This window comes from Oreochromis aureus, linkage group 7, assembly GCF_013358895.1.
Source record: "Oreochromis aureus strain Israel breed Guangdong linkage group 7, ZZ_aureus, whole genome shotgun sequence".
Taxonomy (NCBI): domain Eukaryota; kingdom Metazoa; phylum Chordata; class Actinopteri; order Cichliformes; family Cichlidae; genus Oreochromis; species Oreochromis aureus.
In genome coordinates, this window is record NC_052948.1 from 52,707,609 (window position 1) to 52,721,446 (window position 13,838).

The 13,838-nt window shown below is 40.8% G+C and overlaps 1 long non-coding RNA gene across 1 annotated transcript; it reads right to left on the reverse strand.

The window, feature by feature from the left end:
- Positions 1–9,838: 9,838 nt before the first annotated feature.
- Positions 9,839–10,248, reverse strand: LOC120441052. Its single transcript, XR_005613747.1, has 2 exons — positions 10,107–10,248; positions 9,839–10,028 (listed from the first exon to the last, which is right to left on the reverse strand). It is a non-coding gene; the product is annotated as an uncharacterized LOC120441052 (long non-coding RNA).
- Between the last annotated feature and the right edge of the window lie 3,590 nt (positions 10,249–13,838).

Genomic DNA, 13,838 nt, shown 5'->3' on the forward strand with positions numbered 1-13,838 from the left:
TATAAATATGCTGAGGTGGCTGATATCTAGACTAAGCATAATATGCTACTTCTATTTGTGGAATATTTGATGCAACTAAAGATCAGCCTGAGCTGCTCTATGGGATCTGAGTATCCAGAACTACTTTAGAAACACAGCAGAGAGGTTTAAAAATATCAACAAGTAGGTCAGTTAAAAATTTTGCAGTATTTTATCTTTTTACCTTAAAAACTCTGGCCACCTTTCATCTGTAGTGAGTGTACTTACATAGTAAAGTAACTCTGGAGCAAATATGCCTCAAATGTTTTTTCCATATTGTTTAGACTTTAAGTCCATTGTTTATTTTAGCTGTTAATGGCAGTTGAGAAGTGTCCACCTTTATTTATTCTGGAGGAGGCTTTAAAACCTTAATGTCATTGAGTCAGTGAAGATGACTTCAGTCCAATGACAGTGATATTAAGGTGAGTTATTGAGGATATGCTTAAGCTTGGTGCCAGTAAACGCTGCCGTTTTGCCACGGTTAGCTAGCATTAGCCTCTGTTAGCTACTGTTAAACCTGTGTTAGCCAGCAATATGGGAAAGGTTGAGTATAATCGAATATAATCAAACTGTTTTTCAGTGTTAAAGTGTGATTTTAAGGACATTCTAACCTAACATTAGCTGGTATTTGTTGCCAGTTTCCAGCCACTTACATAAAACGCCGTTAGTCAGAGCATCTTGCTTAGCCACTGTATTAAAATGTGGTGGGAAAACATGACAGCTTCCACAAATAGCAAACCCCGCCCTATGTATTTTTATTAGAATAATTATAAAAAGACATAAATACACACTATTTTATGTATACTTATGAGAACAGTATCAGTTTTTTTCGATTAAATAAATGAAAAAACTTCTGAGTGTACCTGTGATGGAGACTTTTGTCTTTGAAAAGTTGTGGGCTGGTGTTGTTTTGTATTCAAATTTGCATTCACGTCACATTCCCTCTGAACCTTTAAAGACAGAGAAGTGATTAGGAGTTAAATAGAGGGACAACTTTAAATAGTTTATGAGCAGCTTAATGTATTATTATGGAGAGGAACGTCAAACCCAGATCCTGGTTATTGTGTTGTGCAAACATCAATAGAGTAACTTTCAAACATTCCTAATCTGGCTTCTTTGGCAGCAGGCGGTCACATGAGACAACGGCAGCTCCAAATTGTCACGATCAATCCTCACTCTTCTTTCTACTTGTCTTTCTCATTGTTTCTCTTCAGCTCTCTTGCTGTTTTTTCTGTGGCTCACACTCACCCTGCCGAAGGGTTACCGGATACTGTGAGTCTCTAAACTCTACCTGACAGGGTGTCGCTCCAAGCAACACGGCTAATGTTACGGCAGTGCTTAGGAGCCAGACAAGGGGTGGCAGTGAAAATAATGAAAGCTCACATTTGGTGTTTGAGATTACAGATGACATCTTACTTATTTTCTTTCTCCTTTTATCACTTCCCACATCTCTCGATATTAAAATGCTAGTGGGATATCTGTTGCTGGAGCCGGTCTGCAGTCTGCACATGTCACTACAGTACAGACTGCAAAAACAGAAAGAGACAAGCGAGCAGCGTTGTACATGAAACCTGCCACCAGTTTGAGTTCAGTTTGTAGCTCAAACCTACAGTATGACTGTGGCAGTATGAGTGTTGTACTAATCTTTGAAAATGACAAGGGGGACAGAAGGCAAACAACAGGAGCGGAGAAGCCTTTTGTGCTTTGAAAGCTTCCTTCATGGTAAACCTCTCTCATCAAAGCTCTTCAGATCTATTTCATCCTCCTTGTCTCTCTAATTCCTGCCTTGGAATTTCGATTGATAACCTTTGAAGAGCAGCTTCATGGCGAGGACAACAAGGAGGAACATCTCTCTGTCAGCACCAGCAAGACGTAAAGGGCGCAAAGCTATCCAGCATTTTAGAGATGCCTGTAGTGTAATTAATTCAGAGTCTTCTTATCTAGCGGAATATAAAGACGGATCACGCAGACAGAGACTGTCCTGGATGGTGCTGTCAGCACCTCTCTGTGGCATGTCTGGGCCAACTTGTCTCTCCGCCTGTCTGAGGGCACTGAACCGTGATTGTTTGGCTGATATGAGCCAGATGATCCTCATTGTCACACCCTAAACTGAATCCTGACACGGACATAGCCTGAGGGTGAAAGACTACGGTCTGTCTCTCAACTCAAGGAAAGCTTCAAATAGTGATGATAGGATGGGAAAAAACCATAAAGGAGTTATCCAACACAAACATGTGCTCACAGTGTGTCCTTCTGTAATGATAAAGCGGTTTCTGTGACCAACTACCAGCATTTTTAAGCAATTTAAAGACGTGCATCTTTTTCCTTAATTTATACTACCCACAAAGGATGCTATACCTCTATAGACCAGCGGTCCTTAACCTTTTTTGCACCACGAATCAGTTTATGTACGACAAGTTTTTCATGGACCAGCCTTCAAGGCATCGCAGATAAATACAACAACATAAAACCAGCACCGGTACCAACAAAAAGAAGATTTATTCATAAGATTTACTGGCAGTGTGGCCATTTTCATTGACATGTGCCATCTGCCTAGCAAATGTTACCTGTACGGACTCATCTCCACTAAATGAAATCATTTGCCTGGTCCTGTCTACTATATTTATACTGTTGGTGCCTTTTAGAGTATTTTTAATGAATTTATATCACCAGCATTTTTTATGGTATTAGCATAGTTCAGTAGAGTTTGTGATGTGATACAGACTATCTCAGAAGTTTATTCTTCCTTGGATTTGGTTACTTCTGGCAATAAAATAGTAATATGACAGCAGTCAAAATGCCATCACTAAGGCTTCAAAGAAGCAGTGGGTAATCTCAAAGTGGCTATATATGTTTTATACTGCTGCACAGTACAACAGAAAATGAGCTCCAGGAGGTTAGCAACACAGCCCAGAAAAATTACTGGATGCTCCTTCCCTGCTCTGGAGGACTTACACAGTCCCTGCTGCCTCAAAACTGCCAGTAACATCATAAAAGCATCAATCTGGCCCTTGTCACTCAGTATTTTAACTGTTACTATCAGGTAGATGGTACAAAACAAACAAAGAAAGGACAAAATAAAAGCACCTTCAAGTCTAAGGTTTTATATAGCAAGACATAAAAAAATATCTGGTTGTTGAAAGGTGTTAAAAGGATTTAAATGTAACATCAGAAGAAAATGTGAACGCAGAGTGTGAAAAACTATGTCTCATGAATTTAATAGCTTGTGGAACCACCTTTGATACCAATAACATCAACACTTCAATAAGGCTGAGTCCCGGACCTTGACTCGGCCACTGAAACCTTAATCAGTCAGTCTGTTGGAGATTTGCTGCTGTCCTTGGGATTATTGCCCTGTTGCATGACCTAATTAAAGCTGAGCTTCAGGTATCAGACAGATGGCCTCACATTTAACTCTAGAACATTTTAGTATACAGAGGAGTTTGTGGGCAACACAGTGACTGCAAGGCGCCGATGTCCTGTGACTGCAAAGCAAGCCCAAATCATCATCTCTCCACCACCATACTTCACAGCTGGTATACTGTACAGTGTATGCTTTAGTTTGTGGTGTTTGGTATGCCAAATGTGGTGCTGTGAATTATGACCAAACATCTCCACTTTGGTCTCATCTGTTCAAAGGACATTGTTCCAGAAGTGTTGAGGTTTGTTTAGATGTAGCTCTGCAAACCTAAACTGTGCCACCACGGTCTTGTTGGACAGAGTAGATTTTTCTCTTGGAAACACTTCCAAACAAGCCATACTTGTTCAGTTTTGTTTTAATTGGACTGTCATGAACTTTAACATTTATCATGCTAAGTGAAGCCTGTAGAGTCTGACATGTAGTTCTTGGTTTGTTTGTTTTTTTACAGTTTCTCTGACAATTACACAGGCTGACTTTGGTGTGAATTTGCTGGGACGTCTGCTTCAGAGGAGATTGGCAACTGTCATGAATGTTTTCCATTTGTAAAAAAAATTTTCTTCCAATAATTTGGAAATAGCCTTATAACCCTTCCAAGAATGATGGGCAGCAAGAATTGCTTCTGTAGGATCACTGCTGACGTCTTTCCACCTGAGTGCCACGAACCAGCAAACTGCCAAAACCTCTGCTTTTACAGACGTGCTCACACTTGCTCATGCTCAGTTGATCAAGTGCATTTGATTAGCAGCACCTGGCTGCTAATCAAATGGACTGCTACTTCCCTTACCTACTCTTAATTCCTATGGAAGCAGTAAGAGTTTACTCAGTTTTTCACACACCGCTTCTGCATTCTGGCTTAATTTCAGTTAATTAAATAATGACATTGCATAATACATCATGTGTTGTTGTACATCTGAGGTTGTATTTACCTAATGTTAAAACATGGGAAAGACCAGACTTTTTATTAAGTCCTGACACGTAAAGCCTTAGTATCGAAAGAAAGTATATTTTCTTTTTGCCATGGTGTATAATTAACTGTGACAGCAAATGGGATGTCAATTTTCTCTCCTGAAAAGTGAGCCCAAACAAAATATATACTAAAATATAATAAGCAGAACAAATAGAAATAATCTAGGACATTAAATGGTTAATGGACTGGTACCTTTTTACTCAATATGAGGACTTTGTACAAGAATGAATAGCATCTTTAGGCAAAATGGCCACACTGTTAATTTTGTATAACTTTAAGCCTTAAAGCAGAACTAAATAACTCTCCTGTTTCCCCTGAACAGCAGTCTAATGACACAAACACCTGTTACTTGACATTTGCATTATTTGGTATTTTTATTTTTACTAGCTAGGCCAGTGAAGTACCTGTTCAGGTTACATATTGCACCTGGTATTGCATTGTAACAAAAGGATTCAAAAATCCAGACAAACCAAAATAACTCACCAGAGGCCACATAAGAACACTGATTTGACTCACCAGCGTTTTGGCTCAGTGTATCTTTCACAGTATACCGTTGCCTTTTAACTAAATCGATAAATCACACTGCGGATGAATCAAATTTCCTCTTCTTCAGCTGCAGAGTGAGCATGAGCCCTTCAGTGTTTTCAAGCATTGTTTGGTAAATATCTGGTATTTAGTATATCTGTCATCCTACTATGGAAAGCACACCTGCTCACATGCAAAGTGTGCCTGTGGTCGGGTCTGAGCTCAGTCAGATCACATTCCCACCCCGTAATAACAAAGCAACTCAGAATTTGTTTGTGACCAGACTGAGACTGTTCTTTATGAGAGACCTTTAAGAGTTTTGTTTTGCAGTTTGGACCTTCACCAAGGGGGGGAAACAAGCCAAAGTCCAGTTTAACAGGAAAAGCAGGTTTGAAAATGTCTCTTTATGTCTTTTTTTTCTTTAATCTTACTTCATGTTTGCCCACCTCTCCCCAGTTTGAAATCAAAACCTGTCTGTAAAGACATTCTAAGAGAGGTGAGAAGTGTCACATTAATTGAAGTTTTAGGAATTCATCTGAGCTTCTCATTTGGAGCCGCCTTGGTATTAAAATCAAACGGAGCATTGATCTATGCTGGGCAGAAGAGCCATTGTTCTCTGCTCTACTTGAATCAGCTTATACTTTTCAGGGCAGATCGCAATAAATTACAGTTAATAAAAGCTGCGTGTTGGTCGTAAATCACTCACCACTGCACAGGACTCTTTCACAAAGGAGTGGTTAACACAGTTTATCACGGTTCTTTCAGCTGGTCAAAGGTGGGAAGAAATCCAAGAGACCTCACAGCCAGCCAGCAGGTGCTGCCTTAGTGCCAGTGAAGCAGATGTGGGACCCTGTTTTCCCACCACAAACACGCCAATACAGATTAGCACTCTTTTCTACTTGTAAGAGTTCTCTTGCCTTTAAAAAATGTACTATCATAAAATACAAGGTCATTCTATAATTGGCATGTTCCTATACTGAACCTAGCATGATTTATGCAATTCGATTCAATTCAAATCACATTTTCATCAAATCACAGCCTCAAGGCACTTTATACTGTAAGGTAAAGAACCTACAATAATAGAGACAAAACCCCAACAATCAAGCTCTTGGTGACTGTGGGGAAGACAACTTTTATTAATGACTAAATAATCAATGCAAAGTTGTTTAGAAACACATGGTGAGTGATAAGAGGTGAGTTTACGCAATCTATATATATACACACAAGGAATGGGGGACCATGGAACAATCAAATCCTTTGGAGACAAGTTGCCTACCACCAGGAGACATATGTAATTGAAAAGATGCAATACCCTCAACCTCTGGGGGATCATTTGCTCACTGCAGCTCCTTGCTATCAGTAACCATCATATTTTTTCTCTGTGCAACTGAGCTGTAACACTGCAAGTTCACAGCATACCCTGCTTTATTTTCCTTTGTTAACTCGAATGGGAACCATCATTTAAAAAGTGAACATCCTGCTGTATTCAATGAGACTTGAAGTTGGACATCAGCTAGTCAAGAAGTAGTTATTGAGCCCACAGAGGGAGTCGAAAGGTAATTTTCTAATAGCCTTTCTAATAAGGCTTTTTTCTGTAACCAGAGGAGTCGCCCCCTGCTGCTCATTAGAAACAAAGCATGTTTAAAGGCAGTCTTGCATTTGTTTCAGTGGCTAAATGATATCGTCCCCATAAAGTTGCTCATTGCTATTCTGAAGCTCCGTGTAAAGTTTGTGTGGTGTCTTCACATCCCTCTCGGGTAATTTATGTCTTTCCAGCCTGCTGGCTCCTGGGCAATGTTACTCATGAACTCTACAGGAATTCAGTGCACATACACGTATGAGGAGGGTGGAGGAGGCTGAGTGGTGTTTAAAGGGAGATTGGAGTACATGGTGAAATCTCGGGATTTCCATCTCAAACATGCAGACACTATTTTTTGTTTTATTTTGGGGTTTTTCTTTCTTTTTTTGTTTCTATTTCCTCACTAACCATAAGTAATTACAGATACAAATTCAGACTTGTGGACAAGCACAGCTCTCAGAGTACTGCAGATGACAGACACATTGAAACCATGTGTTTCCACTCCTCGCTCTGACCCGGGGCAGTCTCCCAAAAATCCCCAGCACTAGTCCCCTGTGCCTGCCACCAAGCATAGAGTCAGCAGCAAGCTCAACGTTGCACTTCAAACCAGATTTTCTACTTCCCGTGCCAAGCTGCTGCCATATCCCATTTTTCATCAGACCTTGACGGACCTAATGTGGGAATCCATTATCACACCCATACTCTTTGCGGCTTTGCTCTGCTCTTTCTTCGGCCCCATCGACTGTCATGGATCCACAACATATGCCTCCGAGGCCCCCAGCACCCCGTCTAGTCCGTGCTGTCCCAGCCCTGGGTCATCCTCCGCTTTCGTCCCGTTCACCCTTGTCAAAAGACATTCTCGTTGTGTCAGTGTGCGGAATAAGAGACAGTAGGTTCAATGTAATGGGCTGGAATTGAAATAAAAGAAGTTCTGTTGGGTAGCCACACTTGATTTTTGAAGGCTTTGAATAGATGTGCTTGTGCTACAGTTGCTTGACCTTTTTGTGCCCAAGTCTGTGAACAATCGCCGCTGTGTTTAGCGAATTGTCAAACTCTCAGATGCTTCCTTTGCTATAGTGGAAGAGTTGTACCGCTATACATAAATGTGGTCCACATATAGTAAATCTAACTGCTGTATGTCTCTAGTCTTTGTCCCTTACACACACACACACACACACACACACACAGCGTCTGTTTCTCTCTGTGAACTCTTCACCCCGGCCGCCACCAGAAGGCTGTCATGCTAAATTATACCTGTGTTGGGTTTTTTTGTTTTTTTCTTGCCGCCCTTCCCTTCAGTTGACAGGCAGGCGGTGAGTTCAGAGATAAAGATTAACTCCCTGTTTATGCCTTGAATGTTTTCCTTCCACACTTTGCAATTAGATTACAACGGAAGGCTAGAAACTTCTACCTCGTTTAGGCTAAGCGAAGAAACATGGTGAGAAACAAAAAGCAGCACTGCCTCCATCATCTGCTAAGTGGTTAAGTGAATGAAAAAATATGGCTGATTCATCCTCTTATAACTCGGTTAAGACCACTGTTTATCATGTGAGTGTTCCCAGTCACACAATGCTGATTGGGACTTCTGTTTCTGTTTTATTTTAAACATCAGAGGTTTTAAAATCATCTCTCAATTGTGGGTCATCAAGACTGCTGGTGAATGGACTCATTTGTATCAACAGAATCAGACTGTTCTTCTTAAATAACTAGCAAAACTAAGACTTGGGAAGAAAATTACACCCACTGAAAGTCTTTTACTTTAAAGTTTCGTCTTCACTGTCAGCTTTGTGGAAACACTGACAGGTCTCTTGAACTGCCTGACACATTATTGGGTTTTGCCTTCAGAACTGGCTTGATTCTTACTGAGATAGATTCGACATAGATTCAGTTGTGGTGTTTAAACAATGCTCAGTTAGTACTGAGGGGCCCAGAGGGTGCCAAGAAAATATCTCCCCACACCATTACACCACCATCAACTTGAACTGTTGGTAACAGGAAGGATGGATCCATACTTTCATGTTCTTTATACCAAATTCAGACCATGTCATCTGGATGTCACAGCAGAAATCAAGACTTATCAGATAGCTGATAGATAACATTTTTCCCATCTTCTGTTGTCCAATTTTTGGTGAGGCAGTGAGAACTGCAGCTCGGTTTCCTGTTCTGAGGAGCGGCACGTGGTGTGGTCTTCTGCTTCAAGTTTTGATGAGTTGTGCTTTCAGAGATGCTCTCCCGCAAACCTCGGTTGTAATGAGTGGTTATTTGACTTGCTAACAAATCAAACCAGTCTGGCCATTCTCTACTCACCCCTGACATCAACAAGGTATTTTCCCTGCGGCGAACTGCCACTCACTGAATATTTTCTCTCTCAGACCTTTCTCTGTAAACCCTACAGATGGCTATGCAGGAAATCTCAGTAGATCAGCTCTTTCTGAATTACTCACTGTGCCAGTGACAAACACAATGCATTCAAAGATCTAAAAACCTTCTTTCTTTACTATTTTGATGCTCAGTTTGAACTTCTACATAAATGAAAAAACTGATTTACTGCCATGTGATTCCCTGGTTAGATATTTGTACTAAAGACAAGCTGAACAGGTACCTAATAAAGCTATTGAGTATATATGCTTTTACTCAAATCTCACTTAGATAGGTTTTTCCTTTTTGTTTTTCAGTGGTGCATCTCCATTGGTTGACTTTTCATACCTCAGATGCTTTTCAGTACACAATGTTACTTAATTTATTTTATTTATTTTTTATTTTTTGCACACATCTTTGTTTAAAAGGAGATTAGAATACCGAAAAGTTTGTTTTTTAACCACATGGAGGCCCTGCCCTGTATTCCTGTGCATCGCACCCACATCAGCAAAAAAGAAAAAACAAGTATAGAGGAGTGTCCATGCACATTTACAAGCATATACACATACTGTAGAGAAATAAACAAGATTCAGCTGGAAGCAGGAGTTTGGATCCTTTTTTTGTTGGTCCCAGCAGGGTGTTTGGGGAGTTGAAGAGGTGACACACACACACATGCCTTAAGAGAATATACCTTAAGCAAAGAGAGAATGACCTTTGACTATGTCTGTTGGTCAAGACCCAGGCGTGAACTTCAAGCCCCAGGGCATGCTGGGAGTTAAACAAGGCGCCAGAAGGTCACTGACATGATAGAGGGGTTAAAGAGGGGTAACAGAGAAGCACTGGTCTTATTTTCCCCATGATACAAATATTTTCTCCTTTAAAGCCCATTATAAATCATTGTTAGTGTCACGGGCTGCAATGGCAGACCGTGGAGTGGCAGTGAAAGTAGGGCCCAAACGCGAGACTCTAGTGAAGGACAGTGGATTTATTTACAGGGGGTGGAAAACACACAACTATATACAAAATCCAGGCACTGTGGTCCCGTGGCGATTCTCCCTGAATCCCACACAGTGCAGATGTCCATGGAAAGTGAAAAGTGGCAACTCCAAAAAACTCCTATTCCCACACCGTGACCTCAAAGCACACTCCGCTCCAGATTCCTGGTAACACAAACACATTAAGGTTAGCAAGAAATCTATTAACTCGGAGGTTATACCAAAGCCCACGGCTGTACTGACGAGTTCTGACTCAAGGATCCAGCGTCGGCCTCAGCTCAGCTACAGTCTTAAATGCTGCTCCCTCGACGAGCGTAATCTACTGCAGCTGGCAGAGGACGACGAGCGGCAGGTGTGGCTGTCTCTGGAGCGGAAACACTTCCGGGTTCGCAGTCTCCTCAGCGAACCAAAACCTCTGGAAGCTCACACGGAGAAACATGGAGAAAAAGGAGGGCAAACCAAACACCACACGGAAAATATAAACATAAACATACACTAAACATACATGAACCCTGGGTCCCTAGACCCAGGCCATGACAGTTAGTCTTTTACTACATTGTCAGTCAGTTCACCACTTCAGTGCATACTGAAATATCTGAAGCATTGCCAAATGGAGTTTCATGGAGTTTTGGTTCACATGTTTGTGCTACCCTGAGGAAGAATTGTCAATGATCCTCTGACTATCACATGGTGTCATGATAACGTTAACACTGTTTTATGACATGCCTTGAGAGATCATAATATCACATATTCACATTGTGATCTAGCACCACACACAGTTTTCCGCTACCAGATAGCAATCGCTAATTGTTGCAGAATATACAAATACTCATGCTTCTCAGATTATGTACTGTACCATCTTTAATGACTTGCTAAATCTATGATATTAGAGCATCAGTAGCTATTGGATAGAATTTGGTTGAGATGTTCATGGAAAACCTCTGGACTGACTCTAACTTTTTTTTCTTGCTTTAACAGGATGTTTTTAGATTTTAATGAATCAGAAGGACAAAATTTGAATGTCAAAGCTTCGGCTGTAAATAGTGTTCTGTGCAAATAAGCAAATGTTGGCATGTTATCAAGCTAATCCTCTAAGCCTATGGAAGAGACAGAAAACAACACCTAGCTGTTATATGTATGCTATCATGCTAACATGTAAAGTGTAGCCTGCTGTTAGCATGGCTGCAGATTCGGTACTTTAGTTATACAAAGAAAACAGGCTCCTATGGTCAGTAATACATTTCTTTTCTCTAAATGGGAATACAAACTTTTTTTTTTTTTTATATTGACTTCTTCATCCATTAATTTGGAGTCGGGCTAGCTGCGTGCCTTATGGAGCCTGCATGAGATGAGTCAATACAGAGTCTGAACAAGGTCCTCACATCACACACCCATAAATCCTCTTTATGACAGATTAGAGGGAGCAATGGCTTTTCCACTCGTTTAGCCATAAATACAGCAACACACTCAGCTGGTTTATGCCTCTCTCTTTAGATGATGGAATGGGTGAGCTGATGTTTATAACTGTCATGGACCAGCAGTGAATATGTCTCTTACTGGCTACGGTCCAGCTGAACTTCAAAGCAAAAAGAAAATAGAGCTGCTCTGTAATGGAAAAGCAAAACAGCTGTGTGCGATATGATTTAACTTTGTTCCTTCCAGAGAACGTTTTGTTGTGAGAAAGAACAAATAGTAAATGTAGGGAAAGTGCGTGGTTGCACGTAGCAAAGATAATATTTCCCACCCTAGTTTTTGAAAGTTCATGTCTCACATATTTTGGATTAGAGGAAATGAAAGCATACAGGCTTTTGTGAGACAGAGAACAGGTTGGTATAGGAGCCAGGCGAGCCGTCAGATCTGATGTAGGCGTTTTTTCCTGACAGCTGTAATTCTCCAGCCTACAGAATTTCATCAACAGCAGTTGCATTTAAGCTGTGCCGCGGGGCAGCGGCCCTTTCAAGTCTCCTTCCTCTGACAGGTAGATTTATTAGTCCTGAAATTTGTACAGATCACACGTCACTCATGGCAAGCTGTCAGCGTGTCAGAGGGGCCTTCTGGCTTTTTTAAAGGTGGATCTGCCCAGAAGAGGTTTACTCATCACCTCCTTGTCTTTCTCCTGACTTACTCTGTTCATACCAACCTATTTTAAAAAATGAAGCACACGGAAAAAGTCAGAGAGGAGTCTGAAAAATGTTTTTTTTTTCAAGATAACACAGGAGATCAGTAATGCTGATAAGAGACCATTCTTTGTGAGTGGAAACTAATAAGGCAGCGTACTTCGAGGAAATTTCCCTTTTGCAATGCTAATGGCGCGACATTACCAACGACCATGACGGTCTTTTGTTTGCTCATTTAAGCTCACTCTGAAATATGCACTGTTTAAAATAGTTTTCACATCATGAGAGCATTCATACGTCACTGCCTCATCATCAAAACCACAGCCTATATGTAAAAGATGCTCTGAAGCTGAGCATTTTAGCCATCGCAGTCTTTGGTTTTGAAAGTGGATAAAGAAGCAAGCTGCCTCTGAGTGAGGATACCACAAACTCACTTAGCTAGCCACACTCAAAGCCCCTCTTTTATCTTCTTTTTTACTCTAATATGGAACATCATGTACCGTTCAGTAAGAACCTAGCAATTGACAAATTAACCTTGTCAAGAAAATGTTCACCGAGGTCATAGATGAAGTGAGATGTAAGCTTATTTTTCTCATACTTCAATGCTTCAAAAGAAAGCTGTGGCCACACTGAAATATAAAAATAAAAAGCAAAATTCTGACTTTTTCGGATCACACACCAAATGTGTCGATGTCGACTTTTCACAGAACATTGTGTCCCAAGTTGAGACCAAATGTGGAGAGGCAGAGAAATCAGAGAGCTAATTGACCCGAAGTAATGTCTGTTTGCGTGTCTGGTGTAAAATGGTATTATTTTACTATTTCCATATCATTGTACATTCACTACTGGTGGGCATTTGGAGCTACAGTGCACTTATTGCCAAATGCAGTGATCTTTGGATGAATGTTATCAGCTAAAGACTGTAAGTTCTAGAGTAATAAAATGCCAATGAAAGGCTAGAAATTGACCAACTAAATCTTAAACAAGCAAACTTCTTGTATGGGCCGCGCCACACAGCAAATCCTTTTATTTGCCAGATAATTGATTAAAATCCTCTAAAATGTACCAACAGCACAGACACACTGGCAAAGTCCAACTGAGCGGACGTCAATTAGCAGACGTGACACCTTGCAGGCCTGGCTGCCTGTGTCAAGATACCTGTTAATCAAATATGCTTGTGCTGGTGCATTACATGTACAGCATGTACATGATATCATGATTGACTCTTTGTATTCTGGTTGTGTTTTTTGATATTCTCTCACTGATCAATTCAAAACCTGCTGTGAAAAAGTTGCCAGAAATTCACAGGAGGGTTTGACTGCACTGAATTGACCAATCACAATAACTGTGGGCTGCACTGATGTGCCCGATGTGTGGTTACATTTCTAGTTGCGTTGGGTCAAATCTGACCGATTTACAACTTAAAACACTCATAAATATTGTGTTTACAACCGATTGCCTCAAGGCCTTATATCCTCCACACTATGCACTTGAACATATAAAAGTGATGATCACCTCTTCCATTTAATTTTGAGTTTTTTAATCAACCTTGTTACATCTGTGGTGTTCCCTTTCAAAAATGACATAGGAAATGAATGGGAATCCACTCAACCCACCCCCCTGCCCTCATTGACTGAACGACCCACTGAATGACCCACCGAACAACCCGCTGAACTGAATTTGGTGCTGAAAAATGTTTGTTATGCTAATTTAAAAACTGTTAATACAGACCGGCCAATTTTGACCAGGAACACTAAAGTAAGGAGCGGGAGGTGAACAAAACTGGAGGGCTAGGGAAGCACACATCGGGTTACGGAGTAGGTAGGTTATAGCGTAGGGTTGCAGTTACAATGTAGCT